We start from the raw sequence: 19,315 nt of genomic DNA, 5'->3' as shown, positions 1-19,315 counted from the left end.
CACATATAGATTTTGAGCGAATTTTACAATAATTTTGGGAAGGGACGTAGACACTGCTAGCAGTGTCTACGTCCCTTCCCAAAATTATTGTAAAATTCGCTCAAAATCTATATGTGTAGAAATGCTACAAGAAGCTCCAAAAGAAACTGTGGCACTAGTTATAAATTATAACAAAAAACGATAGACAGCTTTACCCTTGAAAAAGGCCAAATAAATTAAGCCGAAACGTCGGGCAATGCCAATTTAATCGTTTGGATTCCCTAGACTGAGAAAGCCAAAATCTCCCAAACATTAAACTTCCAGTCGAAAATCTTACGAAAAATGTATTATTTTAGAATAATTAAAATTTACTGTATCGTTGAAATTTTGAAAAATTTCCACGCCTAGAATTTTGAGCGAGTTTACTTCTGTCAACAGGTGGGGTCCTGTACGACAATTATTCAATCTCATAAAACGGGACTTCCTGACATTCAATTTAATTTTAGCAAAAAGGCTAAAACTATTGATTATTTCTAAAATTGAATCGAACTCTTCATCATCGCGGATGAAGATGGTAATGTCATCTGCATAAACGATAACTTTGTAGAAGTTATTGTCTATGAAACAACCTTTTATGCAGTTACTCATTTTACGAATCAATGGTTCTATGTACAATACGAACAAAGCCATGCTAAGAGGACATCCTTGTCGGACCGATGATTGAATTTGAATGTCATTAGTTAGAGTTCCGTTGAATAAAATCTTAGAGGTTGCTTTTCCATATAAATTTTGTAGGCAAATTATGAATTGTGGCGGGAATCCAAATTTTTCGAGTACTAGCCATAGAAAGTTATGATCAACACGATCAAAAGCTTTTTCGAGATCTAAGCTAACGATTGAGCCTTTGAAACTTTTCGATGAGGATGATTTTATAACAATGTTCCTTATTTGTTTCAAATTTGTAGTGCATGACTGATTAGATAAACAGGCTGTTTGACCTGAACCAACAAGGGATTCAATGAGCGGTTGTACACGGTTATACAATATTTTTGTGTAGAGTTTATAATCGCAGTTCAGCATACTAATTGGCCTTTTATCATGTATGCAAGTAGAGTTCTCTTTTTTAGGTATTAACGTTATTATGCCCGCAGTGAAAGACGGCTCCGGTTTAGTACCATTCAAGAAGCAATTGAAAAATTTAATCAAATCATGCTTGAGTTCTTCGAAGAAAACTGAATAAAATTCATATGTAAGACCGTCTGGTCCTGGACTTTTCTTTTTAGAAGACTGTTGAAGCGCAAGTTCTAGCTCGGAAAGCTGAATCGGAGCTACAAGACATTCCCGTTCGGCCAACGAGAGGTGTTTCTCAATGGCATCGAGCATATTTGTCGCCCCTGGATAAAAAACGTTATCTTTGTCATACAATGCTTTAAAATGATTTTCTAACGCAAATTTAACCTTTTTCGATTCTGACGTCACAACGCCATCAACACTTAGTTTAAGGGGGTCACTTTTACCATTTGCGATGCGTTTTGAAATTTGAAACAATCCTATTTTTTCGTCTTCGAAAATGTTGCTTGTGTGGACTTTAAGCCTAAGGTTTTCCAATCGAGAGTTTTCTATGGCCATCAACTTTGATTTAACAAAACACATTTCCTGCGAGACATTACAGCCCTCATTTTGCTTAACATCCGTAGAGAAAGCTTTTAGAATTATTTATTAGACAATTGTTTTGGAACGATTTGGATTTGAAAAATGATCTAGCTTTGGTCTTCAAGTGGTTGTCCCACCACGAGCAAAAATTTCCTTCGTACGCGATTCTTCTTCTAGTTTCCCGTATGATGTTGATAAATTCATCTCTAATATCTTCGTCGTGTAAGAGACTGGGATTTATTTTCCAGTACCCCTTTCCAAGCACAGTAACGTCTTCGTTGGATTGTGTTTTGTATTTTACAATCAAAGCATGATGATCAGAAAACGACGTGGCTACACTTTCAAAACTATGAACTTTATCTAAAAAAGACTTGGGTCCATAAATCCTGTCTAATCTGGACATTGATTCGCCTCTGAAAAAGCTGAAATGTGGCTTTTTGTTAAAAGTAATTCCAATATCTTCGAGATCAAGACTGTCCACCAACTGTTTGAGACCTTGGCTTATGTTTTTGACTGTACCGTTCGAATCCTTCTTGAGCAGTATACAATTAAAATCACCTAGCAATACATTTGGACTATCACATGACAGATGAGGTATAATATCTTGGCTAAATAGCAAATCTCGCTCTTTACGATATCCTGAACCTGAATGGGCATAAATGTTAATAAAATTTATTCCTCCAATCCGGATTGAAGAAATTCTACCGTTTGGATTTAGCAAAATATCAGAAGTTTCTATATTCCTCCGCACCAGAATCGCTGTTCCCTTATTGTCCTCGCTTATGTTTACAAATGCATTATGGCTTGGAATGAAATTGAAATTCTCGAAAGCAACTTCTTGAAGGAAGAGAAAGTCGATATCATTGTTCCAGACAAAATCTTTAAGTAAATTTTTCTTGACAATGCTGCTGATAGCATTGATGTTAATAGACGCTAATTTCCTAGAGAACATGACAGATTAAAAATCGTATCGTGAGACTGTATTACTTTTTGTTCCGCTTGGGTTTCCCTCCGTGCTTCCCATTAGCACTCGCTACCTTCGATTTTATTACGTTATTCAGTTGCGTTTTGTCGAGTTCATTTTTAGTACTCACTTGGATTTCATCACTGTCTGAACCTTCCGAAGAAATCATCGAGCGTTTGAATTCTGCTCGGTCCCCCTCGCTGGTCTCGTCTTCCATACAATCGACTCGACCAGCCCCGTGAACCTCCTTACTTACGTTTGGTTGTTCGTTTCTCGCGTTTACTTGTGTGTCATCGCATGAGGTTGTCGTATGAACCTGTGAAGGTGTTGGTGATGATCCACTGTTGTCGCCGTTATCATTGTTGTCGGTTTCTGGTAATGGTTTGGACTGCTTCGATTTCAACACGGTCATCGTAGATGTGCCTTGTGCAGACATATCAATGACAGGTCTGGAAGGCCTACCCAACGCCGGGAATCCTGATTGCTTGGAAGTAGAGACACTGGGACCCCCACTACCTTTCGCAGCTGCAGCTAACTTTGGGCAGTTCGACTTTTCATGTCCTTCGGTCTTACAGTAAAAGCACTTATTTTTTAACCCATCGTAGTATATGCGAGCACGGAAGTGCCCCACGTAGAGATGGGAGGGGATCTCCCTGGACACCTCCATGTGAACCCCCCGCACGCCCGTAAAAATGTTCACATTCACTTCATTCGGAAAACGTTCGCGTACGTGTTGTCGAACCGTACCATATTGGCCTAGCACATATTGTATTTCCCTGTCTTCTATCTCCGGTGGTAGGTTAAAAATGCGGACGTATCGGAAGATACGGCACGCTTGATCGATTTGCACTTCGGTCACGGACCCATCTTCGTACTGGAATGTGTACTGTTCATCTGTTTCGGCAATAAACGCAGAGAAAGTTGGTTCGTCGATTATTTTGACATAGAACTGGCCGCCATTTTCGTCTTTGTAGATGGAGTGGATGTCCGCCGCTGATAGCTTCAGGTTTCCGATGGTAAATTTGAGCACTTCCAGATGTGTTGGCACTTTGCAACCGGGTCCAAAAACGAGTTTGACTGTATTCTTTCTGACACTGTTCGCCATATTTTTCTTTTACTCTTCCCCGAAGGAAAGATTCCGCTATTGAATTTAAAAGCACAAAAAAGGAACAATAGACACGCAGGTCTATTGTTCAAAAATATTCTTCGGGAGCTGACAACTACTACGTCCGTATCGGTTGAGCGACTGTCCGAGAATGGGGTTCACTTGAACTTCCTTCGGGGATTCCTCCTGCAATTTCTTCGGGAATTCCTCTTGGAATTTCTTCGTAGATTCCTCCTAAAATTCCTTCGTAAATATTTCCTGGAATGTCTTTGGTGATTTCTCTTAGAATTTCTCCGGAGATTCCTCCTGAATTTGCTTCGGGGATTCCTCCAGGATCCTCCTGGAATTCTTTCAGGGTTTTCTTCTGAAATTCCTTCAGTTTTTTCTCCTAAATTGCATTCGGGGATTCCTCCTGGAATCCTTTCGAAGATTTCTCCTGGACTTCCTATGGGGATTCCTCTTGAAAATCCTTCGTGTATACCGCTGGGAAATCCTTCGGAGAATCCTCCCACAATTCCTCCTAGAATTGCTTCGGAGAATCTTCCTAGAGTTCCTTTGGGGATTTCTCCAGGAATTCTTTCGGGGATTCCTCCTGAAGTTTCTTCGGTGATTCCTCCTGCCATTCAGTCGGGGATTCCTTCTTAAATTTCTTCGGGAATTTCGGAAATCTTCGAATTTCTTTGGAGATTCCACCCGGAATTCATTCGGGGATCCCTCATGGAATTCCTCCGGGGATTCCTCCTAGAATTTCTAAAGGAATTTCTTCCGGCGATTCCTCGGTGGTTCATCCTATAATTACCTCAGGAATTTCTCCTTCAAAGATTTCTTCTGGATATTTTTCGATGATTTCTCCTACAAATCCTTCGGGGATTCTTTCTCGAATTCGCTTGGAAATTTCCCCTGGATTTTTTGGGGATTCCTGCTGAAGCTTCTTTGGGATTCGTGCTGGAATTCTTTCTGGGTTTCCTTTTATAATTCCTACATGAATTCCTCTTGGAATAATTTCAGGGGTTCCTCATGAAACTCCTACGAGGATTCCTCCTGGATATTTATCGATGGCTCTTCCTAGAAATATTTTGAGAATTTGTTCTCGAATTCCTTTAAAAATTCTTTCTGAAATTCCTTTATGGTATTCTCCTGAACTTCCTTCATGAATTCCTCCTGGAATTTTTTCAAGAGTTTCTCTTGATATTCCGTCGAGGATTCCTCCTGGAATTCTTTCGGGGTTTTCTCCTGGAATTCCTACAATAATACTTCATGGAATTACTCTAGGATTCCTCTTGGAATTCTCTCGGGGATTTCTCCTGATATTTTTTTTTCTTTGAGCATTTCTCTTTGAATTACTTTGGAAATTCCTCCTGGACTTCCTATGAGGTTTCCTCTTGAAAAATCTTTGATGTTCCGCTTGGAATTCCTTCGGAGATTCCTTCCGGAATCCCTTCGGTGGTGCCCCTTGGGGTTCCTGCAGGGTTTTCTGCTGTAATTTCTTCGGGGATTCTTTCTAGACTTTCTTCGAGGATTTCTGTTGAAATTTCTTCGGGGATTTCTCCTGATGTTTCGATGAGGATTCTTTCTGGATTTCCTTCGGGATTCCCTCTTGGAATTTCTTTGGTGATTTATCTTTAAATTTCTTCGGAGATTCCTCCTGGAATTCCTTTGGGAGTCCTCGTAGAATTCCTGCGGAGCGATTCTTCTTAGAATTCTTTCGAGAATTTCTCCGGTATTCTATCGGGGATTTCTATTGGAATTCCTTCGGAGATTTCTCATAGAGTCCTTTCGGGGATTCCTTTTAGAGTTCTTCGGGGGTTTCTCCTGAGGGATTCTTCCTTCGAGGATACCTCCTAAAATCCCATCGGGGATTCCTCCTGATATTTCGTCGAGGATTCCTTCTGGATTTCCATCGGGATTCCTCTTTGAATTCCTTCGAGGATTCCTGCTGGAAATCCTCATGGGACTCCTCCTGAAATTCTTTCGAGGATCCACGAAGAAATTCCTCCTAGTATTCTCTCAGGGATTCCTCCTGGATATTTTTCGTTGATTCCTCCTAGAAACCCTTAGAGATTGTTTCTCGAATTTCTTTTGGAATTCCCGCTGGAATTCCTTCGGTGAATCCTCTTGGAACTCCTGATGTAATTTCCTTGGGTTTCCTTCTCGAATTCATTTGGGGAATCCTCCTGGAATTTTTTTCGAAGATTCGTCATGGATTTCCTTCTAAAATTTCTCTAAAACTCCAATCAGCGATTTTTTAACAAGTTTCTGCAGGGATCTCTCTAAGAGAGATTGTTGAACCACCAGAGATTTCTGCAGAAGTTTCTTCAGGGTTTCATACAGCAGTTCCTGCTGAAATAGGTCCAGAATTTTCTTGATGGATTCCTTCAGGAGTTTATTTAAAGCTCCTCTTGGACTTCCTTAGGGGCTGACCATAAACCACGTGATCATGAGGGGGGTGGGGTTCAACCAATGACCATTTTGTATGGACAAATAAAAATTTTTGTATGGACTAATGACCACGCGGGGGGGGGGGGGGGGGTTGGTTGAAAAGTCCCAAAAAAATGACCACGTGGTTTATGGACAGCCCCTTATGTGATTCCTTCCTGATATCATTCGGGGATTCCTTAGTATGAATAGTGTGACCTTATAATCAAGTTTGATAGCTTCTGAAGGTTTTGAGAAAACAAAACAAAAAATATAGCAAAATCGATGTTTTATTGCCCTTCATTTGAATTGGAGTAATGCAATATGCATTACACTAAGGGTACAGGTAATGTCTCAATATGTGTATTCACTGATGGCATTGACGGACCCGAACAGAAATAAATAAGGTATTAATTTTAACATAATAGTTTATGTCATCAATGGTCACGAAAAAAGTTTAGACTATGAATTCTAGAGCGTAATAACAACTTCTTTGCTTAGCCAATGTTCACATTATGGTAAAATTTTGGTCACGCCGATTCACGCCGCCGCCGCCGCCGCCGAAAGCTGCCACCGGCGTGACGCCGATGACGCCGCCGCCGCCGGCCAAAAATGGCCCTCACGCCGCCGCCGAACAAAATAAAGTCGGCGCACAGGTCTATCTTGGAGTTTCGAGCGATGCATGCTTCGGCACTTTAAGCATGTGTTATTAACCGTCAACTGAAACCCCTCATTTCTCTCAATGAGTGATTGCATACTCCATTACGTCACATGCACCCCAGAAAAGCCGAAAGAGCAAAAAAAGAGTATCCTAGATAAGAGATCCCTTCCGCAACGATAACAGCAACATCATGGGGACCCAGTGAAAAAATGGGGATTTTACGGTATGTGGATGCATTTTTCTGCACGAGTTGAAAACTGAACGCAGCGTGGGGTCGAATGAAGTTCTGTCACACAGTGTGGAGAATAGCCACCATTCATTCATCCCGAACGAACCACCAGCACTTTATCGAACGGCGCGGCGCGGGGCGGTCAGTTAAGTTTAAGTTGAGATGTGAGCAAGGAAAATGGTCTTTCAGATTGGTAGTCTCCTCATATCCAACCGCTCCAAACCACACGGTCCAATACGCCCCGGAATCCAGAGCGAGGAGGTGCGATGCTGGTCGTAAATTATGCAATCGAAAGCGAGCAGATTCGATTGGGTCAATTTTATTCCCAGGCCTGAGCTTTGTCCGTCCACTCCGCTCCGCTCTCCGATCGTACGGGCGAGGGCGAAATTGAGAAAGCCAACTCCTCGGGGCATCATCGTGAGACGTGTGTGTAGAATCGAATTTGGCGAAGAAAGGGCGGAATGGGTAAATATCTATACGCTAGCCCTCGGGAGGCCGCTCGCTTGATGGGAAGTTTATTTGATTGAGCAAGTTTTATGTGGGAAGAGAATTGTGGCAGCGAAGGACGTGGCAATTGCTCGATGGGCTAGGTGATGTGATGAATGCTAAAGGAACTTGTTCTTGGAACTCCGGTTGAGAATGTTAAAATTTCACAAACTAGAATAACTTGATAAAACGTATTTCCCTGGGATTTAGGTCGTAACCTAAATTTCAGCCAATCAAATACCCAAACACTGAATTCTATTTGAATGGTCTTTATTTTTTAAAGTGACACAATCACATGACTGTTGTCAGTATGAAGATAAGAACGCTCACCATGTTGTATGGAACAACAGATTCAACAGCCAAGGGGGTATAGCTCAGTGGTAGAGCATTCGACTGCAGATCGAGAGGTCCCCGGTTCAAACCCGGGTGCCCCCTCGCCGAAATCATTTTTGTGGATTGCCAATGGTATTATGGAGTATAAATATTGCGATCGATTTGAATAGGTCATATCTGCTTATAGGGCATCACAGGCAGAGCTCGGTACACAAATTACGTAACGCTAATATCGAACATTTCAGACTACCTCATCTCTCTCCCCCCTTGAAACCTATTTTGTATGAGAACCCAAAAAATGTGTATGGATCATAGGATAGATTACGATTTATGTTGAATACTGATTTTTTTTGCTAGAGGGGCTATTTTAGTTTTATATGAGGTACAGATATTTTACACAAATTTTGTATTAGATACAAATATTTGAAAAGAATGATGCAGATTTTTCAAAAAAATCATGTGACATCCCTGCTAGGAGAAGATTCAGTAATTCTAACTGAAGTTCCTTCAACAATTCCTCCAAAAATTACCTCGAATGTTTTCGCAAGAGTGAATTTTTATTCACGGTTTCATTTGGAAGTTCTTCCAGGAATTTCTCTGTGAGCTCCTTGAGAAATTATTGATGAAAATTCTTCGTAAATTTCTTCAACTGTCCTTTGATATTTTTTCTCCAGGTTCAGAAAATTCTACAGAAGCTTCTCCTAAAGTGTATCAGGAATTACTTCAGGAGTTCATCCGCAAATTCCTTCAGTCCCTACGGATGTTCAGAAATCTCTCCAGAAGTTCCTTCAGAAATACCTTCAGAAATTTCTCTGAAAATGTTTTCAAGAGCTATATTTGAAGTTCCTTCAAAAGTTCCCTCGAAAACTTTTTCACAAGATCCTTAGATTTTTTTTTTCTAAGTTTTTCTTCGAAAAGTCCTTCGGGAATTAATTTGGCTGCTTCTAGAAAAAGTTCCATTTAGAATTCCTCCATAAATGCCGTTGAGGGTTCCCCCAAATTCAGAAATGTAGTTTTTTTTTCTGAGATTCCTCCACTTTTCCAGAAATGTTTTCAAAAATGTCATATGGTAGATCCTTCTCCACAAGTGTACCTTCGGCAGTTCCTCCAAGAGTTAGCGAATTCCAACAAATCCTCTGGGAAACTCTTCTAGAATTCATTTGGAAAATTCTGTAGAATCTCCTAACATCTAGGAGTTCCTTCGGAGAATTAATTAATTTCAATTACCGAGGAGTATGTTCGGAAACTCTGCCACGAGATCTTGCAGAATTTGGGAATCCCTCAGAAGATCCTTCAAAAGTTTTTTTCCGGCAAATTCATCAGGAATTCATCTGGGAAATTCTTCCTTCGGTAGTTACTCCAGGAGTTCCTTCAAGGATTCGTCCAGGAATTACATCGGTGGCAATACGGATTATCATTCAGCTATTTGTCTTGTATTCCTCTAGAAATACTATCTGGATTTCCACACGGAATTCCTTTTCCAATTTTCCAAGAGTTACGTCAAAGATTGCTGTTCGCAACCATTGCGAAGAGTTAGCATTTCTAAATAAATCATAGATTTCGACACATTAAATAGACGTAATTATCTGCTTCTTTCCATGCACCAATAGCTTATCAAGTTTAATCAATGAATCATCGCAGTAGACTGTCGCCCTGTATAAACAAACCAAATGAGAATACGCAAACTAACAACTGATAAGGTTAGGACCCTACTGCACCACGCAGTCGTAGGCTGATCACGTGATTCAGAAAGAAAGCATGATAAGGCGTCGATGTGTTATTCCTTTAGGTTTAGAATTAGTATATAAGCACTACTTGAACCAACGAAATACATGATCTTTTGTCAGTCGAAATAGTGCGTTTCACTGTGAAAGAACTCATCCTCGGGAAGTGACTCCTCTACCAAGAGACGATTTCATCGGCCATCCATCAAGGCCACTCACCTTCAGCCGAAGGTTCCGCCAGTTTCCACCAATGGTCAAGTATCGACCAATTGCTCTAAGAGTTCTCACAAGATTTTTTTTTCAGAAGTTCCTATGAAGTTCCTCCTGGAGTTCTTACAGGAGTTCAGGGATTTCTCCTAGAGTTCTATCGGAAACTTATCAAACAGTTCCATTGGAAGTGTTTTAAGTAATTTCATCGGTTGTTCCTTTGAGGAATCCTTCGAAAATTCCAGTAGGAAATGCTTTGGAAAATTTTCTTTGCGAGTTATTTCGTAAATTCATACTTGTAATTAATCTGTAAATTCCTCAGAACCAGCTCCTAAAAATCGCTCAAGGAACCCATTTTCAAGATTCCTCTTTTTTTTTTTTTTGAAAATCCACGATCACTAAATTCGGTAATCCATTGATTGAATTCCAATAGCAGTTCCTTCATCAATTTCTGCCGGTGTTTGTTCGGAAATTTCGCCACAAGTTCGATCGCAATCTGTTCTAGAAATCAATGTGGATAGGACTCCAACGGTTTTTGTTCTGCTGTCCCTGTGGAAATTCCTTCCGGACACAAGTTATTGCAGATATTCTTTCCATGAGTTCTCGCGGAGTTCGTATTGAAATTTTTCAAGGTTTTATATGGTATTTTTTCCAGCAGTTTTTTTGGAAGTTTTTTTTTCTCATCTGTAGAGCGCAGTGGTTACGTCCATTACTTAGGAATGTTGTAGTACATATGACCCATATTTAATTTGGTGCTAGTCAAATATCCTGTCACAATTGAGCTGTGATGGACAATGGTTGATGTACCACCTGATCCCAACTAGGCACAACTTGTTTTATAAAGTTTAAGTATTACCCTGTTGGGATTACTTCTCCAAATATTCAAGGGCTCTAGAAACCTTTTACCAAATATCGCCAATCTGTGATGGGACAGCACTCCGCAGTTACAGATCAAATGCTCGGCAGTTTCGTTTTCTGTTTGACAGAAACGACACTCGGAGGATTGAATTTTTCCAATCTTACTTAGATGATATTTATTCGGGCAGTGGCCAGTCATCAGACCAGTATTTGGACCAGTCTTGTATTTCCCTCGTGCATTGCTTCAAGAGTTCCTTTTGGGAATTTCTGGAAGAGGTCATTCGAGTTCCTTCAGAAGAAATTTTGGAAGTTAATTAAGAAAATGTGTTTAAAAATCCTTCAGAAACATCTTCGAATATTTTCCCAGCAATTTCTTAGATAGTTCCTACGTGTGTTAATCTAGGAATTCTCTCGAAGCTCAGAAATTCGTATTGAAATTTTTCCTGCATGAAAGAACTCCACAAGACAAGTTTCTCCTGAAATAATCAGAAACCCTTCAAGAGTTCTTTCGATTGCTTATCCAGAAAATATTTTGAAAATTTATTCCGGAGTTCTCAAAAATTTCTCTAGAAGTACAGTATGACCCAAATAAAATGCAACAGTTTTCAAAGTCATCGTTCCCCTTCTTCGAACTGATTAACCTTGCATGTATCTATTGGATAGTATAGTAGAGCCACTAATCTGATAATGGCAAAGGAACATAGACTGATTTCATGCACATACCTTTGGAAATATAACGTTGAACATATGGATGTCGAAATCGTCCACGCGCCAGAGGCCGTTTTTAAGGATATAATTTTCTTTCAATTGCTTTCAATCACATTCAATCAAATTTTATTTTCAAAATAGTACTTTTATGGCTGGATAAGGTCTTCAGGAGTTCGTTGGTTCGTCGGACAAGAACGAAAAAAATATTAACTTATAAATTAAGAGGCATTTTCTGAAAATTGAATTAATTGACAAATGATAATTTTTAGAAAACATTATGTTTTAAGCATGAAATTGTTTTTAAGTACTTAGTATTTGTACCTATCATAAAGGTAGGTTTATATGCCTTCATCGACAAAAAAATGTTTTGAAAAAAGTTCAAACAGTATTAAGTTTTTTATTAATTTATCTAAAATACGGTTTTTAATATGTAGCACCTTTTTGCCTTTCTCGTACACTAAGTGTACTGGAAAGGCTATATGTTCACTCCAAAAATGACTTTTTGATAGAAGGCCCGGAGGGTCGAGTCACATATACCAATCGACTCAGCTCGACGAATTGAGGTGATGTCTGTGTGTATGTATGTGTGTGTGTGTATGTATGTGTGTGTGTATGTGTGTATGTGTGTGTACAAAAAAAACTCACATCACTTTTTGGCAGTAAACCTGAACCGATTTATATGACCGACGGTTCATTCGACGGGGAATCAGGTCCCATTGTTTCCTATTGAAAATGGTTTGGATCGGTCCAGCCGTTCCGGAGTTATGGCCATTTAGGTGTTCCGGACCGGTACCCCAGGAAGGGGCCAGATATGAAAATGCATTTAACATATGCATGCGACACATCAAACCGCAGGATTTTCGATAACCTGATGAACGGTAAGCAGGAAAATAGTCTCAGACCATATCTGAACCAGTAGTGTTCCGGAACCGGTTCCGGGTGTCCAGTCGGAAGTGGCCAAACATAAAAGTGGACTTAACTCATGCATGCGACATATCAAACTGCGGCTTTTTCGATAACCTGATGAACAGTAAGCAGGAAAACATTCTCAGACCATATTGGAACCGGTAGTGTTCCGGAACCGGATGCAGATGTCCCGCCGGAGGTGGCCAAGTATAAAAGTTAACCAAACCCATGCATGCGACATATCAAATAGTGGCTTTTTTGATATCCTGATGAACAGTAAGCAGGAAAATATTCTCAGACCATATCTCAACCGGTTGTGTTTCGGAACCGGTTCCGGGTGTTCGCCGGAAGTGGCCAAATATAAAATTGAACCAAAACCATGCATGCGACATATCAAACCGTGGCTTTTTAGATAATCTGATGAACAGTAAGCAGGAAAGCATTCTTTATTCATATCGGAACCGGTAGTGTTCCGGAACCGGTTCCAGGTGTCCCGTCGGAGATGGCCAAGTGTAACCCATGCATGCGACATATCAAATAGTCGCTTTTTTGTTATTTTGATGAACAGTAAGCAGGAAAATATTTTCCGAACATATCTGAACCGGTAATGTCCGGAACCGGTTCTGGGTGTCCCGCTGGACATGGCCAAATATAAAAGTGAACCAGGCCCAGGCATGCAACATATCAAATCGCGGATTTTTAGGTATCTCGAGTTGCCTAAAAAAAGTTTCCGGCCATATTTGGGACAACCGAAAGTATTCCGCAACCGATTACTGGTGCGCCATGACTTTTTAGGTAACCTAATAAACGGTTAACATGAAAAAAAAATCATAGGCCATACTTTGGAATACCAATAGTGTACCGAAACCGGTTCCAGGTGCCCCAACGAAAGTGGTCAAATGTAGAACGGAACCACGAAAAGTACACACAGCATATTAAATAACATAAAGTGACCAGATGATCAGAGCTCCAACGCGGGACATTAATTTAGAAGGATGCTTAGTGAGGTGAAATCATGATCTTTTTGCCTTTCTCGTACACCAAGGTGTACCGAAAGGCTATATGTTCACTCCAAAAACGAAAATTTGATAGAGCCTCCGGAGGGGTCAAGTCTTATACCAATCGACTCAGCTCGACGAATTGAGGTGATGTCTGTGTGTGTGTATGTGTGTGTGTATGTGTGTGTGTATGTGTGTGTGTGTGTGTGTGTGTGTGTGTGTGTGTGTATGTGTGTGTACAAAAAAACTCACATCACTTTTTGGCAGTAAACCTGAACCGATTTTATTGACCGACGGTTCATTCGACGCGGAATCTGGTCCCATTGTTTCCTATTGAAAATGGTTCAGATCGGTCCAGCCGTTCCGGAGTTATGGCCATTTAGGTGTTCCGGACCGGTACCCCAGGAGGGGGCCAGATATGAAAACGCTACAAACCCATCCATGCGGCACAACAAACTACGGCATTTTCGATAACTTGATGAATGGTAAGCAGAAAAATAGTCTCGGACCATATCTGAACCGGTAGTGTCCCGGAACCGGTTCCGGGTGTCCCGCCAAACATAAAAGTGAACTAAACCCATGCATGCGACAAATCAAACCGCGGCTTTTTCGATAACGTGGTGAACAGTAAGCAGGAAAACATTCTCAGACCATATCGGAACCGGTAGTGTTCCGGAACCGGTTGCAAATGTCCCGCCGGAAGTGGCCAAGAATTAAAGTTAACAAAACCCAGGCATGCGACATATCAAATAGTGGCTTTTTGATATCCTGATGAACAGTAAGCAGGATAATATTCTCAGACCATATCTGAACCGGTTGTGTCCCGGAACCGGTTCCGGGTGTCCCGTCGGAAGTGGCCAAATATAAAATTGAAATAAAACCATGCATGTGACATATCAAACCACAGCTTTTTCGATAACCTGATGAACAGTAAGCAGGAAAGCATTCTCAGACCATATCGGAACCGGTTCCTGATGTTCCGCCGGAGGTGGCAAAGTATAAAAGTTAATTAAACCCATGCAAGGGATATATCAAATCGTGGCTTTTTTGATATCCTGATGAACAGTAAGCAGAAAAATATTTTCAGAACATATCTGAATCGGTTGTGATCCAGAACCGGTTCCGGGTGTCCCGCCGGAAATGGCCAAATATAAAAGGGAACCGAACCCATGCAAGCGACACATCAAATCGCGGATTTTGAGGTATCTTGATGAAAAATGATGAAAAAAAAGTTTCCGGCCATATTGGGGACAACCGGTAGTGTTCCGCAACCGATTACGGTTGTCCCATCGGAAGTGGTCAAATGTAAAGGAGAACCAAACCCATAAATTCGACACATTTAATGACTTTTTAAGTAAGCTGATGAACGGTTAACAAAAAAAAATCATAGACCATACTTTGGAAAACCAATAGTGTGCCGAAACCGGTTCCAGGTGCCCCGACGGAAGTGGTCAAATGGAGAAAAAAAACCAAACGCATACACGCAGCACACTAAATAACAGCTTTTTCGATAACGCGAAGAACGGACAGCAAGAAAATAGTCTCAGGTCAGTAGCGTTCCGGAACCAGATTCGAGTGCCTCGCCGGAACTGGCGAAATGCACGAATAAACCGAACCCATACATGCATTACATCAATTTGCGACTTTTAAGGAGAACTGATTAATAATTTGCATGAAACTTGTCTAACACCACATCAGGGACAATCGGTAAGTGGTAAAATGTGAACCGAAAGTTGTAAATGTGAAATTGAATCAAATCCATGCGTGTCGTACCATAAAACCACGCTAATTCGACAATGATTGCTGTCAAATTACCTGTGTAAATTTTCAATTCGATAAACTAACTCTATTTTAGTTTTGTTTAGATTGTATGATTTGTTTTGAACACAAATCTTACAGATATTGTGGTGGTACGAATTGATAGCTTGTACATTTTACGATTGTTGGCTTCCGAGGTTCACTGCGGTTGATCACCAAACGGATCAGGTGTCGGAATGCACCAAATTAGAACTTTCGGAAGTAGCAGCTGCACGAGGAGCCGCTGCGGGTGTAAGTAACATCGCAATATCGTATCATTCGTATTTACAGTGTATTACACTGTGACATTTAATCATTTTTTTAATTCAACAAATTTCGAATGCGCGGGGTACAAGTTAAAAAGTGTCTTATTAAAGAGTGATGAATACGCGGGGTTTGACAGTACATCAAATAGCAGCTTTTTTGATAACTTCTTCTTCTTCTTTATAGCTCGACGTTCGCATTGGAACTTGGCCTGCCTCTCTTCTACTTAGTGTTCTTTAGAGCACTTCCACAGTTAATAATGGAAGGGTTTTCTTTGCCCGCCATTGCATGAATTTGTATATTGTGAGGCAAGTTCAATGATACACTATGCTCAGGAAGTCGAGAAAATGTTCCCGACCGGAACGGGAATCAAACCCGCCGTTTCCGGATTGGCGATTCATAGCCTTAACCACTTGGCCAACTGGAGACCCTTTTTTGATAACACGATGATCGATTCGTAAGAACATAGCCTCAGACCATATTTTAGACAACCGGTAGTGTCCCGAAACTAGTTCTGGGTGTCCCACTGGAAGTGGTCAAATGTAAAAGTATTTGTACCAATGCATAAGATAAATCAAATCGTGTTTTTAGGTAACCTGATGTACGTTAGCAATGATATTGCCTCAGACTATATTTGGGAGACCCGGTGGTGCTCCGGAACCTGTTCCGGAAAGTAACCAAATGTACAGTATCGGACAATAAAAATGCACCAAAGCCGTTTTCCCATACAAACTAGTCAACTTTAGATTGCCATATCTCAGTTATGTCTCAACCGATTGTTTTCATTTTTCTGTGGAGAACTACAAAACATTTCAATTTTCAAAAACTATTGAAAAAGTTCAGTGATAACTATTGATACAAAAGTTACAGATAGGTTGAATTTTGACAATAAAAATGCACCAAGACAAAAAAATATGTAGCCCAAAATGCTGAAGTCAGAGAGCTATGGTGTCTTCAGCAAATTTATTGGTCATCACACAAGAAACATATTTGCCGAAGACACCATAGGGATTTGACTTCAGCATTTTTGGCTACATAATTTTTTGTCTTGGTGCATTTTTATTGTCAAAATTCAACCTATCTGTAACTTTTGTATCAATAGTTATCACTGAACTTTTTCAATAGTTTTTGAAAATTGAAATGTTTTGTAGTTCGTCACAGAAAAATGAAAACAATCGGTTGAGACATAACTGAGATATGGCATCCAAAGTTGACTAGTTTGTATGGGAAAACGGCTTTGGTGCATTTTTATTGTCCGATACTGTACCATGCGACACATCACATCACGGCTTTTTTAATAACCTGAGGAACGATTAACTAGAAAATTGGCTCATACCACACTAGAGACTACTGGTAGGGTTGCACAACCAGCGTTTGATGCTTCGCCGGAACTACGAAAGTAAATTAAATCAATGCAAGCGATAAATATGTGTAAGAGAACAAAATCTTGACATATTAAACCCACATACAAACAGACGTCTCACTATACTCACTACGTTCTTGTTTTTGACGGTCAATAAAATATAACCTAGAATGTGCAGAAAAAACTTTATCGAAGACCGCAAAGTGATCTGTGAATGTATAAAAAGTTATATCTTAGCTTGTTAGTATCGTCTTGATATTGATCAGCTCCCAATGTTAGTGAAGGTACTCAAGCAGTCAACTGAGAAATCTGATATTATTCAGCTCTGCTTTTACGCTGAACACAACGTCGGAGTATGTGCCATCAATAAGTTTTAAGTCAATTCAATGATGGCTTTGATAAAATGCATGCTTTTCTTAAAAAATATCAGGATTCAGGAACACTTTGACTTACGTCGACGGAAAGATCGTGAGAACATATACGACGAGAAAGGCACTATCACCTCTAGGTGGATTAATTTGGGTTTTTAGTTTTTGTTTCCTAAACATTTGTAATTATTTTTAAAATATTTTTCAAACATGGGCGTATTAAAGGGTACATATTTCTTCATGGTTTCCATGTGTTTAAAATTTTTTATCTTAGTTCATTTTGCTCTGAAAGTTAGAGGAAAACTTGATATTATTTAGAAATTGTTAACAATTATAAGGTATCCCATATACGTAACCAATGAATATTTTGACAACAAATTTTGAGATCCTGTATGGCAATGACCTCCTTATTGTATCCTAATCCAAAAAGTTTAATTCATTGGGATTATTTCATTAAAAATCATCAAATACCGCAAAAAAATGGAATGTTTTTGCCTTTCTCGTACACTAAGTGTACTGGAAAGGCTATATGTTCACTCCAAAAATGACTTTTTGATAGAAAGCCCGGAGCGTCGACTCACATATACCAATCAACTCAGCTCGACGAATTGAGGTGATGTCTGTGTGTATGTATGTGTGTGTGTATGTGTGTGTGTGTATGTGTACAAAAAAACTCACATCACTTTTTGGCAGTAAACCTCAACCGATTTTAATGACCGACGGTTCATTCGACGCGGAATCTGGTCTCATTGTTTCCTATTGAAAATGGTTCGGATCGGTCCAGCGATTCCGGAGTTATGGCCATTTAGGTGTTCCGGACCAGTACCCTTGGAAGGGGCCATACATAAAAATGTAACAAACACATAGATGCGACACATCAAACTGTGGCATTTTGGATAACCTGATGAACGTTTAGCAGGAAAACAGTCTCAGACCATATCTGAACCGGTAGTGTTTCGGAACCGGTTCCGGATGTCCCGCCGGAAGTGGCCAAATATAAAAGTGAACTAAAGCCATGCATGCGACACATCAAATTGCGGCAATTTCGATAACCTGATGAACAGTTAGCAAGAAAACAGTCTCAGACCATATCTGAACCGGTTGTGTTCCGGAACCGGTTCCGGATGTCCCGCAGGAAGTGGCCAAATATAAAAGTGAACCAAATCCATGCATGCGACATATCAAAGCGCGACTTTTTTATAACCCAATGACAGGTTGGCATTAAAAAAGACTCAGACCATAACTGAACCGGTAGAGTTTCGGAATCGGTTCCGGATGACCCGCTGGGAGTGGTCAAATAAAAAAGTGATCCAAACCCATGCATGCGACACATCAAACTGCGGCAATTTCGATAACCTGATGAACAGTTAGCAAGAAAACAGTCCCAGACCATATTTGAACCGGTAGTGTTCCGGAACCGGCTCCGGGTGTCTTGCCGGAAGTGGCCAAATATTAAAGCGAATCAAATCCACGCATGTGACATATCAAAGGGCGGCTTTTGTGATAATGAAAGGTTTGCATAAAATAGACTCAGACCATATCTGAGCCAGTAGTGTTACGGAACCGGTTCTGGGAGTTCTGCTGGCCGTATATAAAATTTGACATAGTTTTTACATGCGGCACATCAAATCACAGATTTTCCGACAACTTGATGACCTTTTATGCTAAGACCACATTATGAACTGTCAGTAGTTCCAAAACTAGTTCCGGGTTCCCCTCCGAAAGCGGCTGAATATAAAATTGTACCAAACCCATGCATGCGACATAACACAGAGCGGCTTTTTTGATAACCTAGCAAACGTTTGCAAGCAAATAGGCTCAGATAATTTAAGAGACTATCAGTAGTGTTCCGCAACCGGTTCCGAGCCGAAAGTGAAAGCAAACCCATGCATGCGATTGAGGTATCACGGCTATTTAGGTAACATGATTAACAGTTGCAAAAAAAATAGACGCAAGCCATATCAGTGTGTTACGGAACCGGTTCCGGTTGTCTCGCCAGAAATGGTCAAATGTAAAAGAGAACCAATACATGTAACATATCAATGACTTATTCAGTAACATGATAAACGATAGCCAACAAATAATCTCAGACTATATTTGGGAGAACCGGTAGTGTTCCAGAACTAGAGACTAGACGAGTAGCCCACCGGAAGTGGTAATATATAGAAGGGAACTGAACCATAGCTGCGTTTTTTTATAATCTGATGTAAGGCCAACAAGAAAATAGTCTCAGGCCACATCTAGAACTTGTAATAATATTTCGGAATCGGTTGCGGGTGTTCCTTCGGAAGTGATTT

The 19,315-nt window shown here is 40.4% G+C and overlaps 1 protein-coding gene and 1 non-coding gene across 3 annotated transcripts in view; one reads left to right on the top strand and one right to left on the bottom strand.

The window, feature by feature from the left end:
* The window catches only part of LOC115268599 (neuronal acetylcholine receptor subunit alpha-7-like), a 437,921-nt gene that overhangs the window by 291,719 nt on the left and 126,887 nt on the right, over positions 1 to 19,315 (bottom strand). The gene's annotated exons all lie outside the window — the stretch shown is intronic.
* On the top strand, positions 7,856 to 7,927 carry Trnac-gca (transfer RNA cysteine (anticodon GCA)). Its single transcript has one exon. It is a non-coding gene; the product is annotated as a tRNA-Cys (tRNA).

Source organism: Aedes albopictus, chromosome 2 (assembly GCF_035046485.1).
Source record: "Aedes albopictus strain Foshan chromosome 2, AalbF5, whole genome shotgun sequence".
Lineage (NCBI taxonomy): Eukaryota > Metazoa > Arthropoda > Insecta > Diptera > Culicidae > Aedes > Aedes albopictus.
Note: the sequence above shows the minus strand (reverse complement) of the source record. Positions and strands in the feature narration are given on the sequence as shown.